This window comes from Sus scrofa, chromosome 3, assembly GCF_054392235.1.
Source record: "Sus scrofa isolate SSC_HxYL_T2T_F1_AM1 chromosome 3, Sscrofa_HxYL_maternal_Yorkshire_Landrace_v2.0, whole genome shotgun sequence".
NCBI classification, from domain to species: Eukaryota; Metazoa; Chordata; class Mammalia; order Artiodactyla; family Suidae; genus Sus; species Sus scrofa.
In genome coordinates, this window is record NC_139385.1 from 101,120,049 (window position 1) to 101,138,822 (window position 18,774).

Consider the following 18,774-nt stretch of genomic DNA (forward strand, 5'->3'; position numbering starts at 1 on the left):
ATACTAGTTGGGTTTGTTACAGCTGAGCCACAAGGGAACTCCAGGTAGAGCAGTTTGAAGATGGAAACTTTTAATTAAGGTGTGGATGATATGAATGAGCTCAAACTTACAGGCGTGGAAACAGGGCATTCTAGTCAAGTATACAGTTTGTAGGGGGGAAAAGTTTGATGTTTAAATAACAGAAAAGGAGGCCTGAAATGTAGTTCATAAAGAATGTAATGCTATAGGGCTAGATTGGTAAAGAAGAGTCATATCACACGAGGATATACATCTATCTTAAAGAATTTACATGTTAGTCTGAGATCCATGGAAAATCAAAGGCATTAAGCATGGTTTGAGTTATGAGTTAAACATATAACTCTTCCTGTTGTACAGTGGATGGAGTATAGTTTCATAAATAGCAGCAGGGCTAAAAGTCCAAGTAATCACAAGTAGATGACAGTAATTTGGACTTGGGTTAATATAATATAGCAAACTCACAGAGAATGACACCTTCCTTTGGCACTAACCATATTCTGGTATAACACAGAAAGATTTTCTTTTTTTTTTTTAAGCAAAAATCACTCACGTTTCACATTTCATACTAAGTAAATCACCTTTTGTTTCTTTCCTATTTTATTTTCCTTAAGCATAATACATGTTTATATTAAAGGAAAAATCAAAACAGTATAGTAAGTTATATAATGAAAGGTGACTCTCCCTCCTAACTCAACTAAATATATTCTGATTTTACCATGAATTTCATGGAATCACTCGTAAGCTGTCCCTTCTGAAATAATCTATGCTCTTCTAGCCTTCTCTCATGAATCTTTACTTATAACTCAATTTGACATGAGCCTATGATATATTTTCTCATTTTCTGGTTGTAATACAATCTGAAAGTTTATTCCATGGCTTTCTTATCTGGAAACTTTCTATGTCCTTGGCTTCTGTACTATTCCATTGTTCTAATTATTTTGTGATTATTTTCTGTTATCATTTTTTGATTAATTTACCTCCTTTAATCTACACCACCAACGAGATCATTTTACTATTTTCAGTGCCTAACTATCTTCTATCTTCTCTTTCAATCTTCCACATTTATTTCTACACTTAGTCACATCCAGAGTTCTAGCTTACATTTCAAACTCTTTCTGGATATAATTTAAGTTCAATATGTTCTCAAATTAGGTTCCTCTAAAACTTTATGTTATAGGTTGAACTGTGTACCTCACCAGTTATATGTTGAAGACCTAACCCCCAGTATATCAGAACGTGATTGTGTTTATGTCAACTGGGGCATTTAAAGAGATTTAAAGAGATTAGTTGAAATAAGACCCTTGGGTGGACCATAATCTAATCTGACTGATGTCCTTATAAGAGATAGCAGATGAAAGTATACAGAGAGACCACTACTTGAGGACACAGGGAGAAGGCAGCCATCTGCAATTTAACAACTAAGGTCTTAAAAGAAACCAAGTCTTCTGACATCTTGATCTTGGACTTTAGGAATCTAGAACTCTAAGAAAATAAAATTCAATTGTTTAAGCAATTCCGTATTTTGTTATGGCAGTCCTAGTTAACTAACACAACTTGCAATACAGAGGATATAGGATTGTTTACGACTACTCATTGACAAGAAGTTTGCTCCTATGTCAAAACATTTATGAATCAGCAAATACATAGTAATAAATATATAACACTGCAGCAAATAAACCTGGTTGCATGTATCAGAATTATGTCCAAACTGGCTGTAGTTCCACTCCAAGGAAGTTAGAAAACTAAAGTTAGCTTGTGTAATTATACAATATTATTGTAATTATTCTAGGAAAACAATTTTGAGTACAGAAGATGCCAGGTATATCCCTATCTGGAATTTTCTGTCAACAAATTATGATCTCACCCTGATGAGGCAAAATACCATTGCATCTTTGTGAGAAAATCAGGCAGATACGAGAAGCCATGTTTTATGAACATACCCTAATATGATATGATTGTTATCTTTTGCAAAATTGTATTCCATTGTATACAAAATAGAGCTTCTATATATGTTAGTTAGCTAATATTCACCAATCTTCAAACCCTTTCCTCTGTATGACAAATTCATGACTGTAAGATTACATTTTACCAAAGAAGACTTGAAACAAGACAGTATCCAAATTGAAAAAAAAAACGCATTATCATTTTCAATTCACATCTTAATCAATTTCAGGTAGAATAAAGATCAAACTGTAAAAGCGAACCTTAAAACATTTAAAAGAACATACGAGATAATGGCTACATGACCACCAAGTGTAAACGTTCTTAAGAACAACTCTAAATTGCAAAAGAAATGCTTGAAAAATTCAATAAGAATTATACATTTTTGCTTAGTAAAAGGGACAACAGAAATTATAAACATGAGTCACAAGCTGGGCAAAGATGTTTGATATTATAAACCAACACTGAATCTTCATAATATAAATTGGAATTACACAAATAAAAAGAGGAAAATAGACAACATGTAAGAGAGGAACAGAGAGTTTAGGCTGAGCACATACTCTGGAATGACTAGGCTAAAGATTACTACTCTAAGAATCATAAGATTTTCTGCTAGAACACTGAAGAGTTTACAAAGAAATTTCAGGAAAAGTTACTCATGGACTAAAATCTGCTGTGATTAATTTCAACACACTTTAACAGACCCAAAACAGTGGATATCATAAAACCTGTACTTAGAAATGGAAATGTATTTGCTTTTGGCAATTACATATTTTTATTTTTTTTTATTTAATCAAGGTTGTTCTGGATAACATAGAAATTATTAAGCACTTAAGACATTTTATACTAAAATTATTGAATTCATTAAATTTCTTCTAATTGAAGAGAATGAAATTATGGAAGATACTCAGATTCATTTTCTTATGTCTATTTTTTTGTTGTTGTTGTCTTTTTTAGGGCCGCACCCATGGCATATGGAGGTTCCCCAGGCTAGGGGTCCAATCGGAGCTGTAGCTGATGGCCTACACCACAGCCACAGCAATGCCAGATCTGAGCTGTGCCTGTGACCTACACCACAGCTCACAGCAATACCAGATCCTTAACCCACTGAGAGAGGCCAGGGATCAAACTCACAATCCCATGGTTCCTAGTCAGATTCGTTTGTGCTGTGCAACAATGGGAACTCCATATTTCTATATTTTAAGTTTCTTTTATCAAGAATGTCTTGATTTTGCAAACAAAAAAATAAGGCTTTAATGAAATCTTTAACAGTAACTGTTTAAAATGAAAACTAATAAAAATATAAAGACTAATTCTAAGTGAATTCATGCATATTAGAGTTTAGTAATTAATTTATAAATATGTAAGCCAACATTTACATAATTACCAACATTTCTGCTGAGGTATTCATTTTTTTGTGCATGTTCTGTACAAAATTGTCATTACAGTCAATATCCTCTATATGTAAATGAAAACATCTCTGTTGGATTATTAAATGAAGTATTTCAAATGGATACTTGGCAGTCTATAACTGACACTATACATGAATATATTTTACTTATAGCATAAAGGAAACATAATGTCAAAAATTATATTCTGAGAAACTAAAGCATATAAATGAGGAACATATTCCATATAAAGAACAAAATATTGAAACTTTTTTTGATTAAGGTAAACACCAACAAAATGTGAAACAATGAATATTTACAACACAGAAGCACATGCTAAGGTGGATAAATTAATCAATTTAGCCAATGTGTATTCCATATAAAGAACAAAATATTGAAACTTTTTTTGATTAAGGTAAACACCAACAAAATGTGAAACAATGAATATTTACAACACAGAAGCACATGCTAAGGTGGATAAATTAATCAATTTAGCCAATGTGTACCTAGATCACATTAAGGTTCACATTTATCAGTAGCCTTCAATAAATTTAAGATAAATTATTACTTAGAGGAATATCTTCTATATGTGTGTAATCTAAGCAAAAGAAGATTTTGCTCCATTCAGAAATCAAGACAAGTAAATAACAAAAGTAGTCTTTGTCAAAATGGACATATTTGAGATTGATAACCTCTAATATTGGACTCTGTTCCTTTAGTCTCTTTCTAAGTTTTGTGTTAATGGATAAATCATCCCTGCTAAAATCATGAAATCAGAACACATGGAGTGCATTTCAAGCTGGCTGCATGATTTTCACTTTGTTTCATATAAGTCTGTTGGAAAGTTTAACATAATTTATTTTGCAAACAAATTTCAGGACAAGAACTATGTTTCTAGTTATTCAATCATGTCCCTAACCCTATTTCCCATGGCTATGATTACCCATGAGCTTGATAGTGGATGACTACAGGATGCAGTGTTCACAGTAACTGGGGGGAAATTCTGAACTGCCAAAATGCCCCTTAAGTAGAAACTATTGAGTAATTGTCTGTAAGAAAGGAAAAAAAAAAAGGATCAAAAATTAAGTATTGAAATCCAGAATTTCATTGAATTTTAAGGATCCAGATTTTATGGTATCAAAATATTCAAGAAACATAAATAATGTCTTGATAGTATTCATTGTGCCCTTTTGGTTTTGAAATCTATCACTGCAATCACTGGTAATGCATTTCAGCAAACTCTGTGTCATGTATTCATCTATTATTTTCCTATTTTTGTTGTACACCTACTATATTCCATACATTGTCCTAATTATTGAGTATGCAGAGTTGAAGCAAAAGGAGATGGATGACCTCTGCCTTTGATAATAAAGTGCTATCAAGAAAAAAGTAATGGTGCTGTGAGCTATCAAAGAGAATAATTACATTAGTGGTGACAAGCAGGGATAATATTAACTCAGACTGAATATCAGTGAGGGACTCTCTAAGGAAAGATGCAATGTTAAAGCCTAGATATAAAGAAAGGTAATAGTTTTCTAGGGAGACATTCAATGTATAGGGGCACTATGAATAGAGTTTCAGGTATAGAAAATAATTTGGAATGTTTTAGCAATTGAAATAACACATGATTCCTTTAACATAATGAAAAAGCAGTGAAATGAAAACAAGCTTAGGTTGAAGTAATTCATAGAAATTGGTCAGAGAAGGCATTTTTAGACCACATTTTCATAGTGTGATAGATAGCCTTCAAAGTATTTAAGAGATGTGGTGAGTAACATTCAACTTACATTTTTAAAAAAATCACTCTTGTATGGAAAATCAATAAGAGGGAAGCAGAATGGAATGTAAGGTGTTTATTTAGGGAGAATGTAAAGTGTTTAGTTATTTAAAATTTCAGAGGCAGTGGTGAGTGATGACAGTATATTTCATGTTACTGAATTAGAGGTAAAGGGGAGGGGTTAGCAGAATTCTGGAGGTAGACTTTGGCCACATATTGCATTTTGGTAATGCTGGGTGTAAAGAGGAAGTAACCCAAGTTGCCACCTGAGTAACGGAGTGAATAGAGATTTTGAAGACTGAAGGAAGATAATAACTTGGTAAATAAAATTAAGCATTCAGTTTCGGATGTTTTAAATTTGAAATTTGCATCAGACATCCAAGGAGAGATAACAAAATCTGTTGGTTACCTTAGGTTTGACCTGAGAAAATAATTTTGATATAGAAGTAGAAATTTTGGAAATGGTGAAATGTAAATAGTATTTAAAGCTGAAGATGTATTATATATCTACTTTATAAAAAATTCCTGTGTTCAATGTCCTTACAATCATCAGGGGGATAATGTGTGCACATAGAGAGTTAATACCAGCCTAAGAGAACAATTCATAGCTCACTATTGATTTCTGATTGCTTGTTAGGAATACGTTTGTTTCAAATAACAAAAAGTTGTACTACTACAGCTTAAAAAGCTAGAGGCTTAATTGTCCAATACCACAAAAACATTAGGTAGAAGGAAATCCAAGGATAGTATTTTAGCCCAATACACCAACAGTGTACAATACTTTCCAATCCAATGTACCTCAAAATGTAAACCTTTAAAATAATACTACTCAACTCAACATTATCAAATGGTCATTTAACATGCAGGGGTCATGTCTGTATTTCTTTCCATAATTACTTGAAAAGACTAGTCTTATAAGGCCATTCTTAGATACACAGGAGCCTGCAACACTAAGCATGTTTAAATGAAACCCATTAAAATACTATGTTTTATCCATAAAAATGAAAGGGAGGAACTTCCATTGAATAGATAACTTGTAGTCACTAACACTGGTATAGTCTATGGTATAATACTGTTAAAATTTGAGGATCATAATTCAATTCTATTTTAGTACTTTTAAGTCATTTCCATAATATTATTTCTACTCATTTGAATTTTTCTCATACTTTGTACTTTTCATTTTGTAATGAGTTGGAATATTCATGAAACTTATTATCTGATTAATATATTATAGAATGTTGTTGCTTTTCTATAACAACTAAAATATATACACCAATGCTGTTCATATGCATTGAATAAGTGTGACATTATCTTAAAAACTAAAAAGGATCTAAATTTCTACCAGTGAAAAACAAATTAATGTATAGCAATGCAGAGTGTAAAATCAAATAAATTAAATGACTAAAATATATATATATATATTTTATATGCTGACCTAGAAAAACACTAAAATGACAAGAGTTAAGTGAAAAATGGAAAAATATAAGCCACAGATAATTAAGCAAACATTTTCTGTAAAAGATCAGATAGTGGATGCTTTAGGCTTTACAATTTACAGTTAGTTGCAACTACTGAACTCTATCACTGTACCATGAAAATAGTCATAGAAAAAATATAAACAAAGTGGGACAACGGTTTACCAATAAAACTTTATTTATAAAAACTGCATTTAGCCCACAGATGGTGTTTTGCCAACCCCCAATGTAGAAAATGATTCTAAAAGGAAAAAAAAATTCAATAAAAATGGAAATGATAGATATAATTATTGATGACAGACACATTTAGTGAAAGAAATAAGGAAAGACAGAGAAGAAAATTGGTTTTCTTTTGCACTGAAGAATTAAAGGAGTTCTGCAAAGAGAATGGAGAGTAAGGAAACTAATTTTTTTCACTTCTTAATTCATATAAAATTTTAAATGATAATATGTAATTTTTATTTGTGCATTCATTCTTTAAAAATAAAAAGCTCTTTTAAAACAAACATGATTTTTGAAACTATATTTATGGCTTTACTTGAAAACAATGGACAATAAAATTAGTTATCTGATGCTTTCATTTGAACTACAAAATGAGATCTCTAAGTTCAAAATTGATAACTAACAAAAATAGTTTTTTTCCTTAGTTTTTCACATAGTTGTTATATTTGTAGTTGATGTACAGTACTTGTATAAGAATATATTATACATGTTATGGAGTAAACATTACTTACAATTCAAGTGTAGAGGCACAAAATGAATTCATAATGAATGATAACAATACATTAATAAACATTATAGAATCAAGAACAAAGTGAATTATGCATTTCTTCTTAATACTATCACGGACGTCAGTCCACTGGCAGCCCCACACTTTATTCAGTTAGCAACATCAGACTTCCTGTGCCCCCTATGGCCTTGTTACTTGAAAATCTCCTATAATTCTTACTCTGTCTCTAGGATCTAGATCTCAAATTGATTATTCCAATCAATTTTCATCTTGTATTTTACATCTCATTTTGTATTGTCCTTTTCCTACACCCCTTGAATACTCATGAATTCAAACAAATTATTAGTGACCACTAATTCCCCTATTAAAATGGCTATTGTTACTCAGTATTTACTCTGAGTGAAATACTTTGCTAAATTCTTTATATGCATTCTTTTATTTCATCTCCACATAACCCTGTGATATAGACACTCTCATTCCACTTCTGCACTCAGGGAATCTAGAGTTTAAACATGGTAAGTATCTTGCCAAAGTCACATAGCTAGAAAGTAAGAGCAAAAATCTGACCCAGAACAGCAGGATTCCAAAACACATTCTCTTCGTTGCCCATACTTTCTTGCTCATACTGACACTTTGGCTGAGAAAAATCACTCAGGCCTACAACATATGGTTACACAAATCATGTTTTTTAACCTAACTGGACCCTAAGGCCACCCAGAAACCTTTTACTATCCAGCCAACTTCTCCCTCTTAGTTTCTACAACCATCACTGTAGGCAGGTCTTGTCCTGTCTCCAATTCCACTACCCTCATGCTGAGACATTATTGTCTCTATTTTACAGAAAAAATAAGGAATGACAGGTGGAATTTCCTAATACTTTCTGCTCATCCTCATGTGAACATCTTATCTGCAACAGCATTTAATTTCACTCCTTTTTATTCTGTCATGATATTGTCCTCAACTTAAATTCTTCCATCTCAATTTAGGATTCCTTTAACTTCCAAAGGAAGTTCCACAAAAGGTAGACTTTGTTCCCTCTTCCTCCTTACTGGTTCTCACCTCTTGGGCATAGGATTGGTGATACAGTCTTGGATTAAAATTCTAGCCTTGTAAAATATAACAGGTTTTTAACACCTCCAAGCCTAGCATAAAAAAGGAATGGACAGAAAGCACATAGCAGGCCTCATTAAGAAGGCATAACGTTCCTCCAGAAAGTCACCTAACAAAGTCAACATATGATTGGCTTATCATCAAAATTCACTTACATGGCAGTTCATTGTAGATGATGTTTTGCTAAAGGTGGTATTTGCAGAGGGAGATGTAGAGCCAATAACTCTTTTGTGAAAGTTAGATAAAATTTGTAGTCTTGTTAATGGTTCTTTTTTGTTCTCTATGTTTTAATTTTTTTGACTAGAGATTTGTTTCTGCATTATTAAGGTTCTTTTTACTGTGTTGTGGCAAATAAGCCACTTTTTAGCCTTGACATTATTTGGCTAGTGGAATAAGATGATTAGAAAATGTTTCCTAGTTTTGAAGAAAAAAAAGGAAATAAATTTATTTCGAAGAGGAAAGCTGGCCATGAAATGGACTACTATACTTGGGCACCCAGCCCAGCCCCTTTTTATTGGGCTCCCAGATAAATTTCTTCTCTAGAGATGTGTCCTTTTGATATCATTACATTTCAATAATTATGAAACAAATCAATAAGTTAGTTAACCATTTGCTATTTATTTACTTTAATTTATTTAATTTTCTTACATATTTTAATACCAGTTTCATCAAAGCTTATATAATACCAAAATTCTCTATAAAATATTTCCAATACAGAAGTAAAATTAATCACATAATATGAAGGTCAGGGGGTGAAGATTTCTGTATCTCATTTGGATAACCAGTCTAGGAAAGCTCTTTTTATTGAATTGCTAAAGGGAGAAATATAAAATTCTGTTTCACAAAAATTATAAACATATTTTATTTCACATCTTACGCATCAGTTAATCATTCAAGGCTCTCCTCAAACCAAATTTCTCCCGTGAGCACACCTTCACAGACATGTCCAATAAAAAAATCATCTCATCCTCCAGTGTTTTCACATTGCAAAGATTACTTCTCTCAATAATGGTCTGCCTACTGAAACCTTGTATTTCCCATTAGTAACTTAGATATTTGGCATTGTGTAAAGACAACTGCATATCCTATATAGTGTCTAACACAATGTTGTATTTGTAGTAAATACTAAAAATCATGATGACGGATGACTAAAATACATTAATTTTGAGTATGTAAGACTTAGATTTAGGTGTTGAGAAGCAATCATTCTAGCGTGCCCTTTGAGCACCTATCAGTTGATAAATCAGAGAGGGAAAAACTTCTAAGGGGGTGATTTTGGCAGTAGAATGAATGAAGGAGTGTACACTTGGGTTGTATTTTGTTTGAAACCGTAAGAGATATTTTTTATAGACATCTAAGTTTTTAGTTGCCTCAGTAACAAAGAAGCTTTTACATAATGAGTTAGGTATACAAGCACTGCAAATAATCTGCATTGTTAAGTTGGACTGATAACGCTCAGCAAGAGATGGAATGAAAGTATTTAGAAATCTAATTACCAGTTAGCAGTGGAGTGTGTCTGATCTGCAGACTTTATAAGACAAATGTATTATGTAAAAGTACCATGGAGAATCATGCTTTTATGGCTTCAAGCACCAGATTAAAGTACTTCTTCTAACCTCAATTAAGAGGTAAATGTTTATAAAATTTCTATTTATATAAAGGTAAAAAGATATGAACGTCATGGTAACATGAGGGTATATTTCCTGAATTTCAGCTAACAGATTTCAAACTAAAACATGGGCTTACAGGTGTTCTTTGGTGTCAAAGAACATACTTTAGAAAAACTACTGTGACAATATGAAGGCAACAGTTCAGATTGGTAACACCTCCTTTCCAGCCTAGACAACCTATCTCTGTACTCTGAATTAAAATGATAAGCATGTAATGTATACTTTAAATTTAGTCTGGCAGGGGGATAAAGAAATTATGAAAAATAAAGCATGAAAACAATACAGAAAGGGGAAAAAATGAAAGTAGAACTCTACCTTACATCACACACAAACACACATTCACAAAACTTAAATGTAGGGTTGACAAATGTAGTAAACAAATATAGAAAATACCCAGTTAGGTTTGAATTTCTGATAAGGACTTTAGTGTATTTATGTCCCAAAAAATATCTAGAACATAATTATATAAAAAGACATACTGTCTATCTGAAATCAAATATACCTAGGGGCCCTGCATTTTATCCAGCCACCAATCTTAAAATGTCAAAAGGAAAATACTGGAAGTGACATCAGAATCATAGCAGCACAAGCTATTTCTCACTTTTGTTGTTGTATCTTTCTTCAACAACAAAAATTTGGCATCTGTCATGAACAAAAGTGGCTCTGATGGAGCTGTGGGATCTAGCACCACACAACACAGGACTGGGAAGGAGTCTTGTCTACTTGTATATCAAAGCAAACAGACCTCAGTTCTGGCTGTGGACCCTGCAGTGGCTCATGAACAGGTTGAATTTCTTTTGTCTGCAATCTTGGAGATTCTGAAAAAACTGTCCTAGACAATCACCCATGGGTGAGAAAGGCTTTGAGTAAGTACAGTTTTCCAGAGAATTTTCAGCACACCATTACAGCACCATAGAAATAAGATGGATTTATAAAGACCGGAACTACTGTATGTACTAGCAATCCAACTTCTGGATATGTATCTAAAGGAAATGAAAACAATCTCACAGAATATCTGCACTAAAATGTTCACTGCAGCTTTATTCACAATAGTCAAGTTAAGGAAGTAAACTAAGTCAATGGATGAATGAATGAAGATGTGTAGATGATGTGACATGCATACATGTGCACCAGTGCACACACAATGCACACATAAATATGAAGTGATTAATATTTATTCCATTATAAATGGAATATTATTCACACATAAAAAGGAGGAAAACCTGTCATTTGATTTGTGATAACATGGAAGGTCCTTAAACACATTATTGCTAAGTGAAATAAGTCAGAAAGACTAAGATAAATACTGTATGATATCACTTACATGTAGAATCTTAAAAAAATAAAACTCATAAATAGAGAAGAGTGGTTACAAGCGGTTGGTTCATAGAAGAATTGGAGAGTTATTGGTCAAAAAGTAAAAAATTTCCAGTTAAAAGATGAATAAGTTCCGGGGATCTTGTGTGCAGCATGGTGACTAATGTTAATACTATATCACATATTTGAAAGTTGCTAAGAGAATAGATCTGAAATGTTCTTACCACAGAAAAGAAATCGTGGGGTTCCCACTACAGTGCACTGAGTTAAGAAACTGACTACAGTAGCATGGGTCACTGCAGAGGTACAGGTTCGATCCCTGGCCAGGGGCAGTGGGTTAAAGGCTCAAGCAGGTTGTCAGTTGCAGCTGCAGCTCAGATTCTATCCCTGGCACAGGAAATTTAAGATGCTGTGGGTGAAGCCATAAAATTAAAAAAAAAAAAAAAAAAAAAGAAAGAAAGAAATGGTGATAATGTGATGGAGGTGTTAACTAACACTAGGTGGTAATCATTTTGCATACGTCGATCAAATCAACATATTATATGTCTAATACTTACACAATGTCATATGTTAATTATTTCTCAATAAAGCCTGGAAAAAAAGAAAATATTAAAACACAGGAAAATACATGATGTTTTTGAATGAAGGTTTTGAAAACATTTCTTAAAGTGTTTACAAAAAGAACCTAGAAAGATTGATAAAGCTGATTTAGTTAAGAATGATGTTTGAGCAAAATACTTAATATAGAGGGGAAAAAATAAGTTAGAAAGAGGGAGAGGAGTGCCTGCTGTGGTGCAACAGGATCAAGGCCCTCTCTGAGGAGCCAGGATGTAGGTTCAATCCCAGCTGGTACAACCAGGCCAGCAATACACAGCAGTACAGCTATGCTGTAGCTGTGGCATAGGTCGCAACTGTGGCTCAGATTTGATCCCTGGCCCAGGAACTCCATATGCCGTGGGGTGGTCAAAAAAGAAAAAAATAAAAATAAAAAAGAAAACAAAGTGGGAGAGGGTCTTTTTAACATGTATAAATTACAAAGTTTTAAGGAAAGATAAAAATGGACAGAAGACATAGTCTTTTCATTAGAGAGGAAATACATAGGCTAATAAACAGATTTAGTCTAAAACATAATCAAGAAATTTTAATAAGCAAAATAAAATACCATTCTACCTTATCAAATAACAAAAAATGAATTCTAAAAATACTAAACGCTGGAGAAAACGTGAATTATTAAGTTTTTCAAATAACTGCTGGTTTCAGCAATCTGATGGAAGAAAATGGTTTCTCAGTATTTTTTTGTCTATTATTTTTATTTATTTTTTTATTTTTTATTTTTTTTTTTGGTCTTTTTGCTATTTCTTGGGCCGCTCCCGTGGCATATGGAGTTTCCCAGGCTAGGGGTCGAATCGGAGCTGTAGCCACCAGTCTACGCCAGAGCCACAGCAACGCGGGATCCGAGCCGCGTCTGCAACCTACACCACAGCTCAAGGCAACGCCGGATCGTTAACCCACTGAGCAAGGGCAGGGATCGATCCCGCAACCTCATGGCTCCTAGTTGGATTCGTTAACCACTGCGCCACGACGGGAACTCCTGTCTATTATCTTTAAAAATAATTCTGGGAGTTCCCGTTGTGGCACAGCCAAAACGAATTGGACTAGGAACCATGAGGTTGGTGGTTCGATCCCTGGCCTTGCTCAGTGGGTTAAGGATCCAGCATTGCCGTGAGCTGTGGCATAGGTCACAAACACAACTTGGATCCTGTGTTGCTGTGGTTTAGGCTGGCAGCTGCAGCTGTGATTTGACCCCTAGCCTGGGAACCTCCATCTGCCGTGGTGCGGCCCTCAAAAAGCAAAAGACATAATAAATAAATAAATAAATAAATAGAAATAATTCAATTATTGTGATTGAACTTGAATATTTTTTCAAACACTTAAGGGTTGATTACATACACACAAACCCACACACATAATGCTTTAAAAATTGTCTATTCTTGTCTTTTTTTTTTTTTTTCCGGTTTTCCCCCCACTGGCTTCCAGTATTTTTTGCTTAATTTTTTGTTCATATGAAATCATACATTTAGCCACTGATCTCCAGGGACTCTTAAGCTCAAAACCAGGTTGTAGACAGATCAATCTTTTTAGAAATTCCTTTTTTCTTCTTGTAACCAATTAAAATATTTTTCTAATAACCAATTCCCAAAAGATATATTCAACTATAAATTAACTATGGTATTCTGAAAAACAAACTAAACAAAAAAGTGACCCACATTTATCTGCTTTTTTCCCTGCCTTTTCAACTTGAATTGTTATCTTACACTGTAATATCTGAACACTCTGCATTGTGCCTTAAACATTTCCTGCCTTTCAAACTATATTTCATGTTATAGAACAGTCTTCAAGCTTTAGGTGTTTGAGATACAAATTTGAATAATGAGTTTTTGCATGGCCAGCTAAAGGGAGTTATATTGTAAGCAACAGTTTGAAAAAATAAGTTTAGACACTATTGCAAATACTTTTCACATTTATTGCGTTTTTCACCTGGTCACCATTCAGCAGTATATTACCTCTGAGTAAAATACAGTTTTAACTTGCCCTGTACTTCCTTACATATTAATAGAAGTATTTCCTGATTACTGGTTGATCTCACATTTTGCAGAAAGTTCTACTTCACCATATCCTTGTATTAATGGCTTAATAAAAATGTATACATTGTTAAAAAATTGGCTTTAGGAATTTCTGTTGTGGCTCAGTGGGTTAAGAACCTGCTAGTGTCCATGAGGATGTCAGTCTGATCCCTGGCCTCACTCAGTAAGTTAAGGATCTGGCATTGCTACAAGTTGTGGTATAGGCCACAGACGCAGCTTGGATCTGGCATTTCTGTGGCTGTGGTATAGGCTGCCAGCTGCAGTTCCAATTCAATCCCTAGCCAGGGAGCTTCCATATGTCAGGGGTGCGGCAATAAATAAATGAATTTATACGTATTTAAAAAAATATATATATATATACATATATATAATTGGCTTTATACTTGGGAAGATTTTGCAAACAAAGTAAGTCTAACTATTCTAGGAAACTAGAAGATATAACCTACATTTTCTGGCCAGAAGGACTTGCTAATGAACTGTATACTGGGAATCAGATTAGAGAAAGTGAAAAATAATACCTCAAAAACTATTTCACATTTCCACTATATTTTTATGTCGTTCAGCATTTTTTTGTTTGTTTGTTTGTTTTTGTTTTTTGTCTTTTTGCCATTTCTTGGGGCATTCCCACAGCATATGGAGGCTCCCAGGCTAGGAGTCTAATTGGAGCTGTAGCCACTGGCCTACGCCAAAGCCACAGCAATGCGGGATCCGAGCTGCGTCTGCAACCTACACCACAGCTCACGGCAACACCAAATCGTTAACCCACTGAGCAAGGGCAGGGACCAAACCCGCAACCTCATGGTTCCTAGTCGGATTCGTTAACCACTGCGCCACGACGGGAACTCCAACAAAAGATTTTTAAATAGGGAGTTGGAGAGTTTTGTCCTGTGTGAGAACTTGAGTAAAGTCTCCAAGGAGCAATAGTATTTGGAGAATTAGGAGACACAGTGCACTAGCTGGATTCGTTAACCATTGAGCCATGACGGGAACTTCAGGTTTTTTTTTTCTTTGTTTTTTTTTTTTTTTTTTACATTTTATGTAATTATAGTCAATTCTCATTTAGTTCCTCATAATCAAGTTTTAACCAATGTATCTCTGTCTTTTTTAGGGCCGCAACCATGGCATATGGAGGTTCCCAGGCTAAGGGTCCAATCGGAGCTATAGCCACCAGCATTTGCCACAACCACAGCAATGTGGCATCTGAGCCTCATCTGTGATCTACACCGCAGCTCACTGCAACACCGGATCCTTAACCCACTGAGTGAGGCCAGGGATCGAACCCGCGTCCTCATGGATGCTAGTTGGGTTCGCTAACCGCTGAGCCACAATGGGAACACCATGATTTCTTAACGTTGTTTCATAGTTTGCATATATCCTCTTCTAAGGAGGAAAAAAAAAGGTGAATATTTAAGAGATATTATTAGCTTTCAGTGCAGCTTCAATGATCAGTTTGATAGAACTGTGAAATAATATTACCACAAATGAAACAGTAGCTATGACAGTGGAAATATCTCTTGGAAAAAAGAAAGTATAAATAGAAAACATAATGTTAGATTAATCTTATGTAAATTGGCATTCAAATAATGGTAGTGAAATTTTAGGAGGTTATTTACCTGCTATGTAGCAAGCATTTGTGCTTGTGTTAATATATTTTGTATATTGCTACTGATTTTAATCCTTAAAATAACATTTCAAAGATAAAACTGTCCCCAATTGACAGAAGTGGAAAATGAATGCAGGAATATTAAAATAACTGACTCAATGTCATATTGAGTCTGCTAAAGGAAGAGGTAGGATTAAAAGCTGTAAACTCAATGCTATTTCTATCATAACTTGCTGCCTCACTTAAATAAGGACATTTATTTTTATTAAGCACAGGTTACAATGAGTAAATGGCAAATTCTGATAGCACAGGCACAGTTTGGGTACGAGTAAGACCAGAATCAAGTTTATTTTTGAAAGATTATATGTTCAAGTTAATTAGGTAAAGTAAAGAATCATACTGAAATAATTGACCTTTTCTGAAATAATAGTTAATTTTATTTGCTATTAAAATAGTATTATTTATGTTACTTTGAATTACAGTTTACATTATAATTTACAGCTTTATGAAGCATTTTGTAAAGATATATCTGTAATTTTGAACTGGGTATTCTTTGATACTAGGATATGCAAATCTGAGTCTGTCAGATAGTTTATTCTTTGTTATCATATAACTGACAACTCTTCATGACAGAAGCATGCTAAATTAGCCTACATGTGAAAAGACGGTGAGAGTCAATATAACATCTTCACAAAGGGTACAAAGGAATGACAAGGAAGTTATATCCAGGCACCTGGACTTTCCTATAATTTCCCCCAGATATCCTTGTTAATAAAAGAGGCCCTAGATTAAGATAAAGGACAATATTAACATATCACTGGGAAGAACCTGTTTCCTTAGCAGCTCTCTGAGCAATCAGCAATCTATCACTCTAAACTTAAGGGATGTTCAACACAGACCAGGAAAATTAAGATCGTTCAAAGAGATTTCCTTTCTATGAGGTAGCCCTGAATTAGACTCTCATAGAAAGGTAGCCCTGAATTATTTGGTTGAAAATTTCAACCAAATAATAACTGAATTTTCAACCAAATAATAACTGAAACCACCTTGTCATAGGGATGACATCTTCCTTGTCTCCAACTGTTTATGAGAAGCACAAGTTTCACAGAATATAATTTTACATGAGCAAACACCTTTGAATGATTTGTAAATTGAGTAAGCAAGAAAAGAGAATAGCAGTGGTTATTTTTAGACTGGTAGTATTAGTTCCCAGAAATAACATCTTCTAATTAGGATGCTACAGGTGAATATTTAGCACAGTTATAGAAAGCAAAGTGAAAATATTTGTAAACATTTGCATCATTCAGTTGAGAAAACTGAAAATATGATTTACAAAAAATTATGTAGTCTTTTTATGTTAAGATTAGCAAAAGTATTTAGAGAACACTATACCACAATGGAATTCACAAACAACAGAAACAAAAGTTTCATTACTGGAAGGAATGTAAAACACAAGCTGGGTAAAAAGTAAATATTCAAAGACTTAAAGGGAAATGTTCCCATTATATAAGTGAAGCAACTGAGGCTGAGAGAATTTATGTAATTTCTTATCATATAAATATATATATATGCAGCAAGTTAGAATAAATGACATAGCTTTTGTTGTTTCACACTCACAAAGCTGGTGACCAGATACTGGAAAAGAAATTTGACTAGTGCCTCAACTTACACCTGCCTTCCAACATCCAGAATACTGAAGAATGGATGCTTGAACATTGCTTTGAGAACACTTAATTCTTCATATTTGCATGACAGAAGAAAAAAAGCTAAAAGGATAGGTAGATACCCACTGTCTCACTTCTATTTTCCAAATGCTTGCACAAGATCACCTGATTAGCAATTCTGATATCCACCCAGAAACAAAGCTATGAAGTTTTAGTCCTGGCTCTGGGGATCTGTAACATTGACCTTACCCAAATAACTCAGACTTAAAGAAGCACACAGATGAAAGAGATGTTCAACCATGTTTTTCAACCAGTTAAAAATGCCGTGCAATTATGAAATATTAGGATGTATTTAATGCAATTCCTATTCATCAATGATTATAACAAATCAAGACAACAGTGATAACAGCAATGATAATGATGAGGCAATGTCAGCAGACAGCAGGAAAAAGCTTTCCTAAGACCCTTTCTTTTGGAGGATACCAAAAAATTTCCTTTTCCCCCAGTTCTTTCTAACTTACCACATCTGCTTCTTCAAACTGCTATCTTTTTTTTTTCTCTTTACATGTATCAACTCACTGAACTAATATAAAAAAATAACAAAAACAAGCAAATAAGCAAACAAAACCACTACTAATTAAATGTCTCCAAATTTAGCTGATCTTTTAGCTCTGACAATTCTTTAAACTGTTCTTGGTTTGCTTTCTTTCCCAATATCCCTAGTAATTTCTGCAAATCTTAACAATGTATCTCCAATCTGTCTCCATTCTTTCTAAATTGATGACTTTCTTACAACTTTATGGAAAAATACAGGACATTAATAGTGATTATTCATATTGTTCCACCTTTATAGGCAACAAATTTATTACTGGGATCAGGTCCTAACAGCTAAAAATATTAAGTCAGCCTTCAGGGATTTTTTTTTTTTTTTAATGATTTTTGACTTCACATAGAAGTAGATATCCAAAAACAAATGGAAAAAATTTAAAACTTTTTCAGAAAACTGGGAAATTAAATAAAGTAGTATTTACCTTTTAAATTCATTCTACTTTCAAAGTAGAATGCATTCCAACCCTTGCTCATTCCTTACCTCTCCTTGAAGCCAATCCATGTAAACATTTTGGAGACCTGCTTTCTTTGTCCATGCTGACTCTCTCTTCTGTGAACTCAATACTTTCTGAGTCTACTTGAGGGCTTCCTGTTGTCCCAGCCAAGGGTTACAACCATAAAAGATGATACCCCTCTAGCTCTGTGAAAGATGGCCAGATTCCCAACACCCCTTTAAGACCAACTAAAATAGAAACAAACACCTGGTCAGATAGAATAATCAAGAAAATATCCATAATTTATCTGCCTGACAGAGCAGCACAATGTTTTCAGAATCATGTGAAAGGAATTCTGAACTTGCTTTTCAATATAGGAACCAATATTCAGAA

General features: G+C 33.8%; 1 long non-coding RNA gene across 4 annotated transcripts in view; it reads right to left on the minus strand.

The window, feature by feature from the left end:
* LOC110260015 (uncharacterized) overlaps window positions 1–18,774 on the minus strand; it is a 645,415-nt gene that overhangs the window by 489,746 nt on the left and 136,895 nt on the right. Inside the window, exon 1 of one of the 4 annotated variants that reach the window (XR_014841969.1) lies at window positions 18,429–18,499. The exons of the other annotated variants lie outside the window; for them this stretch is intronic. This is a non-coding gene — a long non-coding RNA (uncharacterized LOC110260015). Of the gene's footprint in view, window positions 1–18,428; window positions 18,500–18,774 lie in introns of those variants that run through there. 4 annotated transcript variants of the gene reach the window in all.